Source organism: Octodon degus, unplaced genomic scaffold (assembly GCF_000260255.1).
Source record: "Octodon degus isolate 3935 unplaced genomic scaffold, OctDeg1.0 scaffold00235, whole genome shotgun sequence".
Classification (NCBI taxonomy): Eukaryota; Metazoa; Chordata; class Mammalia; order Rodentia; family Octodontidae; genus Octodon; species Octodon degus.
In genome coordinates, this window is record NW_004524811.1 from 3,075,988 (window position 1) to 3,084,464 (window position 8,477).

At 41.0% G+C, this 8,477-nt stretch overlaps 1 protein-coding gene across 3 annotated transcripts in view; it reads left to right on the forward strand.

The window, feature by feature from the left end:
* Positions 1–8,477, forward strand: part of Rassf6 (Ras association domain family member 6) — a 77,454-nt gene that overhangs the window by 18,502 nt on the left and 50,475 nt on the right. Inside the window, exon 1 of one of the 3 annotated variants that reach the window (XM_023706001.1) lies at positions 758–983. The exons of 1 other annotated variant lie outside the window; for it this stretch is intronic. The gene's annotated coding sequence lies outside the window, so the exon portion shown is untranslated. Of the gene's footprint in view, positions 1–757; positions 984–1,144; positions 1,646–8,477 lie in introns of those variants that run through there. One more of the 3 variants, XM_023705999.1, reaches the window with a different exon arrangement.

An 8,477-nucleotide genomic window follows, 5' to 3' on the forward strand; every position in this document is an offset into this window, starting at 1 on the left:
TACACCGCGAATTTCTCTTAGTTTATTGAAAAGAAAAGGTTTTGCTAATATTTGGAGAATTAAACGTCAATACCTTGTACTCTGAGTAATTTAAAGATAACAGAATGCAATGTATTTCTAATCATTACCACCCTCCTATTATCTTGTTTTGAAATTTTCTTTTTTTTCTCTTTTAACAAAATAAAATTTAAAAATATGTGGAACAATGTTGCTTTGAATCTGATAATAAGCCAAGTGTAGACAATGCGAGAGGAGCGCAGGCTTCCTCAAGCCGTCCCGGAAGAGGGAGCGTTAGCCTGCAGCTTCTGTTGCTCACTAGGCAAAGGTCAGTCGTCAGCTGGGACGTGGCCGCAGCACCTGAGCGGCTACGCCCAGGAAACGGGAAGTTCCCGGACGGAGCACCGGGGTGTGTGTGTGTGTGTGTGTGTGTGTGTGTGTGTGTGTGTGTAAATAAAAGCACTTGGTATTTCTGTGTCACCTGTCATCTGACGATCTGAGTGTTTATGGCATCCTTGCCAGACCCCGCGCGCAGCCAGCCAGGCGCCAGGCGCCCCCCGCACCCCGAAGCCCTTGGTCCCCCCAGCCCCCGCCGTCCCCGGGTATCCCCGCGGTTCCTGGGTCCCCCTCGCTGCCAAGTGCCGTCCCAGCTCCAAGGGACCAAAGACTCCAAAAGGCTCGCGGCTCCCAGGCTAGCGCACGGCGACCCCGTGTGCAGACCGAGGCGGCACCGAGCAGAGCGCGGAGCCGTGACTTGCCTCCGGTGCCCTCCGAGCCGCGAAACCCGCCTGCCGCTCCCTCCAGGCGACCGGGGTGGCGAACCGGACCCGGAGCAGGGCGGACCCGACCCGCCCGCCGCTCCTCCTCCCGAGCGAGCTCAAGTCCGCGGATCGGGTCGAGCAGCGGGGCAGAAGCGGGTCGGAGGCCGCAATTCGCAGGGCTGGCGCGTCGGTGCTTTCTCTCTCGGAGTTCCGGTCTCGGACCTGGTGAGCCTGCGGGGGCGCGGGGAGTAGGCGCGGGCCAGGGGAGCGGGCGGGAGAGTCGGGGCGCTCGCGGGAGCGCTTGCGGGAGACGCCGCGTCTCAGGGTTTTATAGTTACAGGCTTGGGTCGAATTCATCAGATCCAGAGTCTTTGAGGAATCAACTAATTTCCAGAGCCGCAGAGAGATCACCCTCAAGTGGATGAATTTTGAATATAATTCAAGGCCTCACCGAACAATGCAATAATCATAAAATTAAATAAAGTCCAGAAAACGGAACTTTCTAAGAAAAACTAAGTTCAAAGCAGGAGACTCATGGGTTCAAATTCTCTCTGCCACTTACTGTGCTCTTTGCCACTTGAAAGTTGCTTGATTTCCGTAAGACTCAAGGGCTACGACCTGCAAACCAAGCTCCCAGCACGATTTACCAAGAGGGCGCTAGCGGGGCCAGACGGGAGGCCGGTTTGCACACAGGCTGCTGCTTGAGCAGTGGTGTTGACAGAGCCTTCTGGATCAGCCCAGTGTGAGTGTAGCTTGGCAGACAGACGTCGCTGGAATTAGGCTGGACTTGAACTAGTCTACGGAAAGCCGGTCCAAAACACTCGGCAGGTGGGGGTTGGGGCAGCAACAAAACCCACCTGGCTTCTGCATCTTTTCAAAAATTTAGAGTATGTATATTGAATTATTTGTTTTAAAATGGTATTGACTTCGGGTTTATGTACAAGAAATATAAAAGAATAGCACCTGCATTTTGGCAGCTTTTGCTTCTTGAGCTTAAATTACAGGGAACTGACCTGATTTTGTGAATATTTTAAATGGCAATTCTGTTTATGTTGCTTAGTTTTACTGATGTTGGTAGCTGGTTTTGAGCAGGGGACAGCTTAGTATTTATGACTAGTAGTTTCTACCGATAACATTTTATGTTTTCATTTTACTAATATGCTTAAATGTTTTGCAGTTGATCCTAACATCGCTACTTCAGTTGCTTCTTTTTCATAAATTGTAGAGTTGAGATGCTGAAACTTACTTATTAGATATTGCCTTGGGAATTATGGATAGAATTCTGAAGCCAAATACCTTTACAGTGTTATTGTATCCTGGGGTGAAACAGTGGTTACTTTAATTAGATAATACTTATAATCAAATTGATTTAGAATAGAGTACAGTATTTTTCAAAGAAGAAATACTTTTATGTTAAAAATATATTGCTGAACTTCTTAAATCAAATCATTTGAATTTATATTTTAATAACCTATATAAAGAGCAGTAGTCCCCAAATGAAATATATCTACTTAAACATATTTAATATTGAGATTAAATCTATTTAACCACAAACTATGTATGTTTTCCTAATTAAACTTTTCTACTATTTCTGATGAGCATAACACTTTACAACAAACCACTAAATATGCATCAAATAACCAACAGTGACAAAGAAACAAATCAACTTTTCCAGTTATTTTCAGAATGCACCAGTCTGGTCTCAAACTCACAATGATCCTCCTGCCTCAGTCTCCCAAGTGCTGTGATTACAGGCATGTGCCACCACACATATATAATTAAAAGTTTTATTCCTGAACTTGGTTTTAAATCCTTTTTTAAAAAAAGCATCTTTTAACTGAAAAGAAACCTAATGTTGATAGTTCATTTGCTTGTGTAGATACTCATAGGTTACACTGTAAATGGGAATTTAGAGTTGCTATCAAGGGGTTCATATAAAAGTTGAAATTTTAAAAAAATGTTCAGTTATAGACTAATCAAACACAGCCTCTGAGAAAGCATTTCTTAACATTCCTTCTTTGCACTAAAGTCTAGGTTTAGAGAACTATTCTGTTGCAAAAATTAACCTATAATTGACTATCAATCGTAGTGATTTCCTCACTCCCCTAATATAATGTTAAATACCAAACTACTTAGTGCTGGTTTTAGAATACGAAGATGCCTCCTCTTTAAATTGTGAGGATTTTATCTTAGAAGCTTAGAGACTTAAAGGAAAACGTCCTGCACCCTTACCAGAGTGCAGTAAATGGAGCACCAATAAAAAGTGTAAGTCTTTTATAACCCATGTAAATATATCTTATTATTAAATATTGCCTTGGGAATTATGAATAGAATTCTGAAGCCAAATAACTTTTCAGTGTTATTGTACCCTGGGGTGGAACTGTAGTTATTTTAATTAGATAATACTTATAAAATAATCAAATTGATTAAATGGAAAAATGAATGATGTGAAGTCAGCCTGCAGAATTTCTTCTTGGAAACTCAGCTGAAGTGGAGAACCCTTGAGCTCCATTTCAGTCACAACTGCAGAAGCTACGGTGGCCGGCTGCTGCGCAGCTCCTGCCAGGCCGAACGGTGGCGAAAGGCCTTGGACCCTTAAGTAGCTTGACTCCCATCTGCTTTTCCATTTGCTCTTGCTTTCCTCCTCCCTTGGGTCTCTCTGGACCAAATAAAACACAATGCATTAAGTGCCATGTGGAGGTGCAGTACAATACTAGACAGTTGGCATTTCAAATGAGACTGTACTTCACTGTTCAGGTACAAATCTCTTTGTTTGATCTGTATTCTATTTAATCCTATCTTAAATTCAAAAATTGAAATACATTTTTATCTGTAACAAAAATTCCTAATAAAACTAATGTCAAGAAAAAGAAAAAGAAACTAATGTCACTCAATAAAGTGGTAGATTTTATACTTCAGTTCTTATCTTATATCATCTCAGCAAATAGGGCATGTTATTTGGGGGAAAAAGTGGGCCCCATGTTTCCCAGAAGAAATTCTTCCAGTAACTCTTATTTCCTTTCTTTTAAAAACTAGGTAGTGGATGAAATTATTGATTGTGTATAGCTTAGTCTCATTCCTCGAGGTGATGTAATTGGACTTAGCTCTGCTCACCACAGTCTCAGGTTCTAGGTCAGAGGTGTGAGAAAATGGCTGTGTTTTAAGGATGGATGTGTATTTGTAACTTTCCATTGTTTCTTCAAACTGTTGCAATATTTTCTTTAAAAAACAACTCCATGTCCACAACCCTTGATATAATCTTATCTTATAATACCCACTTGCTTTTCTAATGTGCTACTTCTGTTTTAGTTACTTTCACTGAGGGTACATGTGTGAGGTAAGATATATTCCTTTTGTATGATTTAGAATTGTGCATATAAAATCGATCAGAATCACTCATGTGTTTATAGAACTTAATTTTATTTTTATCTTTTAGTGTTTTTGTAATGTATTTGTTACAGAGTCTCACTACACAGCTCGGACTCATATTGATCCTCTTATTTTCAGTCTCTCCAGTGCTGGAAATACAGGTGTGCACTACCATGTCCGGACTTGGTCCTCAGCTCAGCATCCCTGGGGCTGGGGCTGGCACTTAATCTTATTTTTAATATTTTAGTGTTTACTATACAACAAATACTCTAAATGTTTCATATATGTTTGCATATATTCATTTACCCTAGAAGACACAAAAATGAAATAACAATAATTCTTTTCTGAATGATCTAGTAAGGGCCAGTGAGATAGCTCAGCAGACTAAGTACTTGCTTAGGCAAGTGCAGGGATTGGGGTTTGATCCCTGACGCCACATACCATGCTGGCCCTGCCCCTGAGCATGCTGAGCAGCCACTTAGACTGGGCATGGTGGTGCATGCTCTTAATCCCAGTGCTGGGGAGACTGAAAACAGGAGGATCACTAGGAGTCCAAGCTGCATAGGGAGACCACATAACAAATACATTAAAAAAAAAGAGAAAAAAATAAAAGAAAAAAACCTAGTAGTCAATTTAAGTAAAATAAAATATGGTTAAAGAACAAAAACAGCAAGTACCTCAAGTCACAAGCCAAACAATTCAATTCAGAAACAGAAGCATTTGGAAAAATTTTGCTTCTGTTGCTGAACTCTGCATCAGGTGACAAACATGACTGTGGCATCTTTCCCACTCTGACACATGGTCATAGCTTCCTCTAGTTGAGATCCTGGTGGCAGATCCTTCACTCTGTGAAGCATTTCTCTGGGTGTATTTATTTATTTATTTATTTATTTATTTATTTATTTATTTGATGGTCAAGCAATCTTTATTTGCTGGTGGCAAAAGGTCACAACACTTGAGTACTTAAACCTGCAGTTAACAGTGATGCTTATGCAGGGTAAACCAAGCAGGGCTGAAAGGAATAGGAACAGGGAAGTCGAGGACCAAGACAAAGGCATGGTAAGCCCAACCACTGCAAGCTGCGCTGTGCCCCGAAATCTCAGCAAGAGCAGACCAGCCAAAATTACTGACTACTTAAACACAAAGAGTGCTGTACAGTGTGGCTCCAAAGAGAGTGCAGAGTGGAAGTGAAGGTGACAAAAGAGTGGAGAGCAACGTTGAAAGTAAAAAAAAAAAAAAAAGAAAAAAGAAATGCAGAACAAGAATGCTAAGAAGGTTTTAAAGAAAATAACTACTGAGTTGAAAAAAATTGTAGAAAAGCATGAGTGTGACATTTGTGTGACTGAGTATGACTGATCTGGCCTAAGAAGAGAAAGTGGCAAAATCCACAGTCTCACTGTTTTGAAGAATAAAGATGTCATCAAGCAGTGGTGGTGGCAAAAGAAGTAATAATGTCAACTGAGCAGAGAACATGCTGCTGGAAGCAGTGGAAAACTTTTGTCAGTGTAGCTGAATGAGAAACAGCAGGCAAGGGATGGCATTAGAGACGCAGGATCTGTGAGAAAGCCTGGAAATTGCACAGTGATTTACTCAAGAAAACACCACCACAAGCACAAGTGATGAATTTAAAGCTAGTGGAGGGTGGTTTGAAAAATTCTGTAACAGAAGTGTCGTTTGTAAGAGAGGTGCCATCTGCAGGGATAAGACATGGGGTGAAAAACTGAAAGGGTAAAATAAGGTTCAATTAGGCAAGCACAGGGCCTAATCAGGCCAGGGTTTGATCCCTGGTACCGCATGCCAAAGCCGGACCTGCCCCAGGAGCGCTGAGCTGGCTACCGAGTCTGGATGTGGTGGTGCACGCCTACAATCCCAGTGCTGGGGAGGCTGAAAACAGGAGGATCACTACAAGTCTGAGCTGCATAGTGAGACCCTGTGCCAAAAATATATTTAAAAAAAAATAAGGTTCAAGATGTATACTAGATTCTTAGAAATAGGAAGAACATATTCAAATGGGAAGGAAGGGGAAAAGGGAAGGGGAGGAGAAAGGAAGGAAGGGAAAAGAAAACAGAATAGAAGGAAAAATGGAAACAAAGCTTGTATAAATAAGGAGGGGATTTGGAAAAAAATCAAGATGTATTAGGTACAGGTACAAATTGTCTACGATGAATGTGATTATTATGTATATGTAACACATACCAATAACATTAATTTCTAAAAAAGACATGGTGAAAATAAAAAGGAGGGGGCTGGGGAGATGGCTCAGTAGAATAAGTGCTTCCCTGGCAAGCGCAAGGGTCTGAGTTCAATCTCCAGTTAAAAAAAAAAAAAAAAAGACATGGTGAGACTTGCAGTTCTGACCGGGCCACCACAGAAGTCTCCAAAAAAGAATTCATGAAGTCAGAAGGCTACATCACTCAGCTGTGATGAAACAGGGCTCTTCTGGAAAATGATGCTGAACAGAACCTGTATCATGCAGGAGGAAAAGACAGTGCCACACCCAAGCCCAGGAAGGACAGTGACCCTTTTGCTGTGTGTGAACATAGGCTCCAATCTGAAGATTAAGCCTCCCCTGGATACCATTCCCAGACCCCTCAGCATTCAAGGAGCAGAATGGGAGCAAGGCCTGACTGCCCGTCATGCAGACGTCCAATGGGAAAGCTTGAGTCGCAAGTCAGTTCACTGAGAAGAAAGCTTTGTACTAATATTGTTTAGATAAAATATCATGGCAACATCTTGTTCTCTGAAAAACTACTACAAAGACAACAATATGCAATGTATTAATTACTGTAACTTTCCTACTAACCTGTTTTGCTATTTTATCTTTTGTTCTCATTAAAATGAATAAAAAATAAAAAATTTTTAAAAAGTCAGTTGTTCATGGAATGGCAATGTGAGGTGTTTGCACCCACCATTAAGAAACAGCTTTCTGACAAGGGTGCCTTCTTCTAATGGACAGTGCCCTGCACACCCAGCCTTGGTGCATGATATATATATATATATATATATATATATATATATATAGACACCCAGTGTGACTTTATAAAGGTCAAGTTCCTCCCCGAAAGCCCACACAATGGTCCACTTGCTGGTCAAAGTGATCTACAACTTCGAGGAGCTGTATACAAAGGTACTATTCACCAAGTATTTTAATGTCACTAAAGAGATGTCCTTGACTCAGAAGAAGTTCTGGAAGAAACATTTCAACGTCCTCTACTGCATCAGCCTCATTGACAAAGCCTAGAAAGATGTCACATACCAGATCTTCAACTTGGCCTGGAGAAAGTTTTGGCCACAATGTGTCACTGAATGTGACTTTGAAGGGTCTGATGTATAAGTAGGGGAAGACAGTGTGTCCACAAGGAAGATCATGGGCCTGGACATCCATTGTGCAGACAGAGAGGAGCTTGCTTGGAACCATGAGGAGGAGCTGATGATAGAAGAACTTGATGAATTCAGAGTGGGCAGCAGAAGGCACTTGTTGCAGGGCATTCCACTGAGGAAGAGGAAGGTTGGCAGGAAGGTACCAGTTACGTGATAAAATCCTTTGTAGAAAAATAAAATGAGTGTCAGTATTTCTTTCAGAAATACCACTGTAACATAACTAAGGAACAGAGTGTTGAATCTGTTCATTTCTACTCAGTCTTTCATTCTGGAGGGTTATGAAACACAGGAAAAAAAAAAAGAAAAGAAAACCAGGTGACATTACACAGATTTTCATCAAAATTGACACTGCCCCTAAGAGATAAGAAAGAAAACCCCTGAAGGAGCCTGCCCTGATATTTTTACCAAGGCAATTCTCCCTCCAAATAATAAACTTCTCCCCAACCACCTTGCTATTTTTCAGGCCAGAAGTTGCCTCAAACAAGCTTAGTGTTCTTTCTCATCATACTGTGCTTTTCATATTTTTGTGGTTAAAGAAATACATATGTATTATACCTTTCTATTTGTATTTCTTCTTTTGAGTTCTTATACTAGGGAAACTATACGATATTTACGCATGTGTGTCTGGTTTACTTCACTTATGAGTATATGTTCAAGTGGCATCCACTTCAATATAAAGTTTATCATTCTTTATAGCTGAATAATACTCCATTGTATAAAAATACCATATTTTTTTCATCCGTTCCTCAGGTGATGGGCATCTTGGTTGTTTCCAAGATTTGGCTAACACAAATTGTGCTGCTATAAACATAGGCACACATATAACCCTGTGATATGATGTTTTCAGATCAAGGAAAGCAAGAACTCGAGGACTAACTAATTAAGAGAGGGAAAGGAGAAGAGCTAAGAAACATGATAGTGACAAGCCATACAGTTAGTTATATGTAGAAGATGGGCAAGGCAATGATC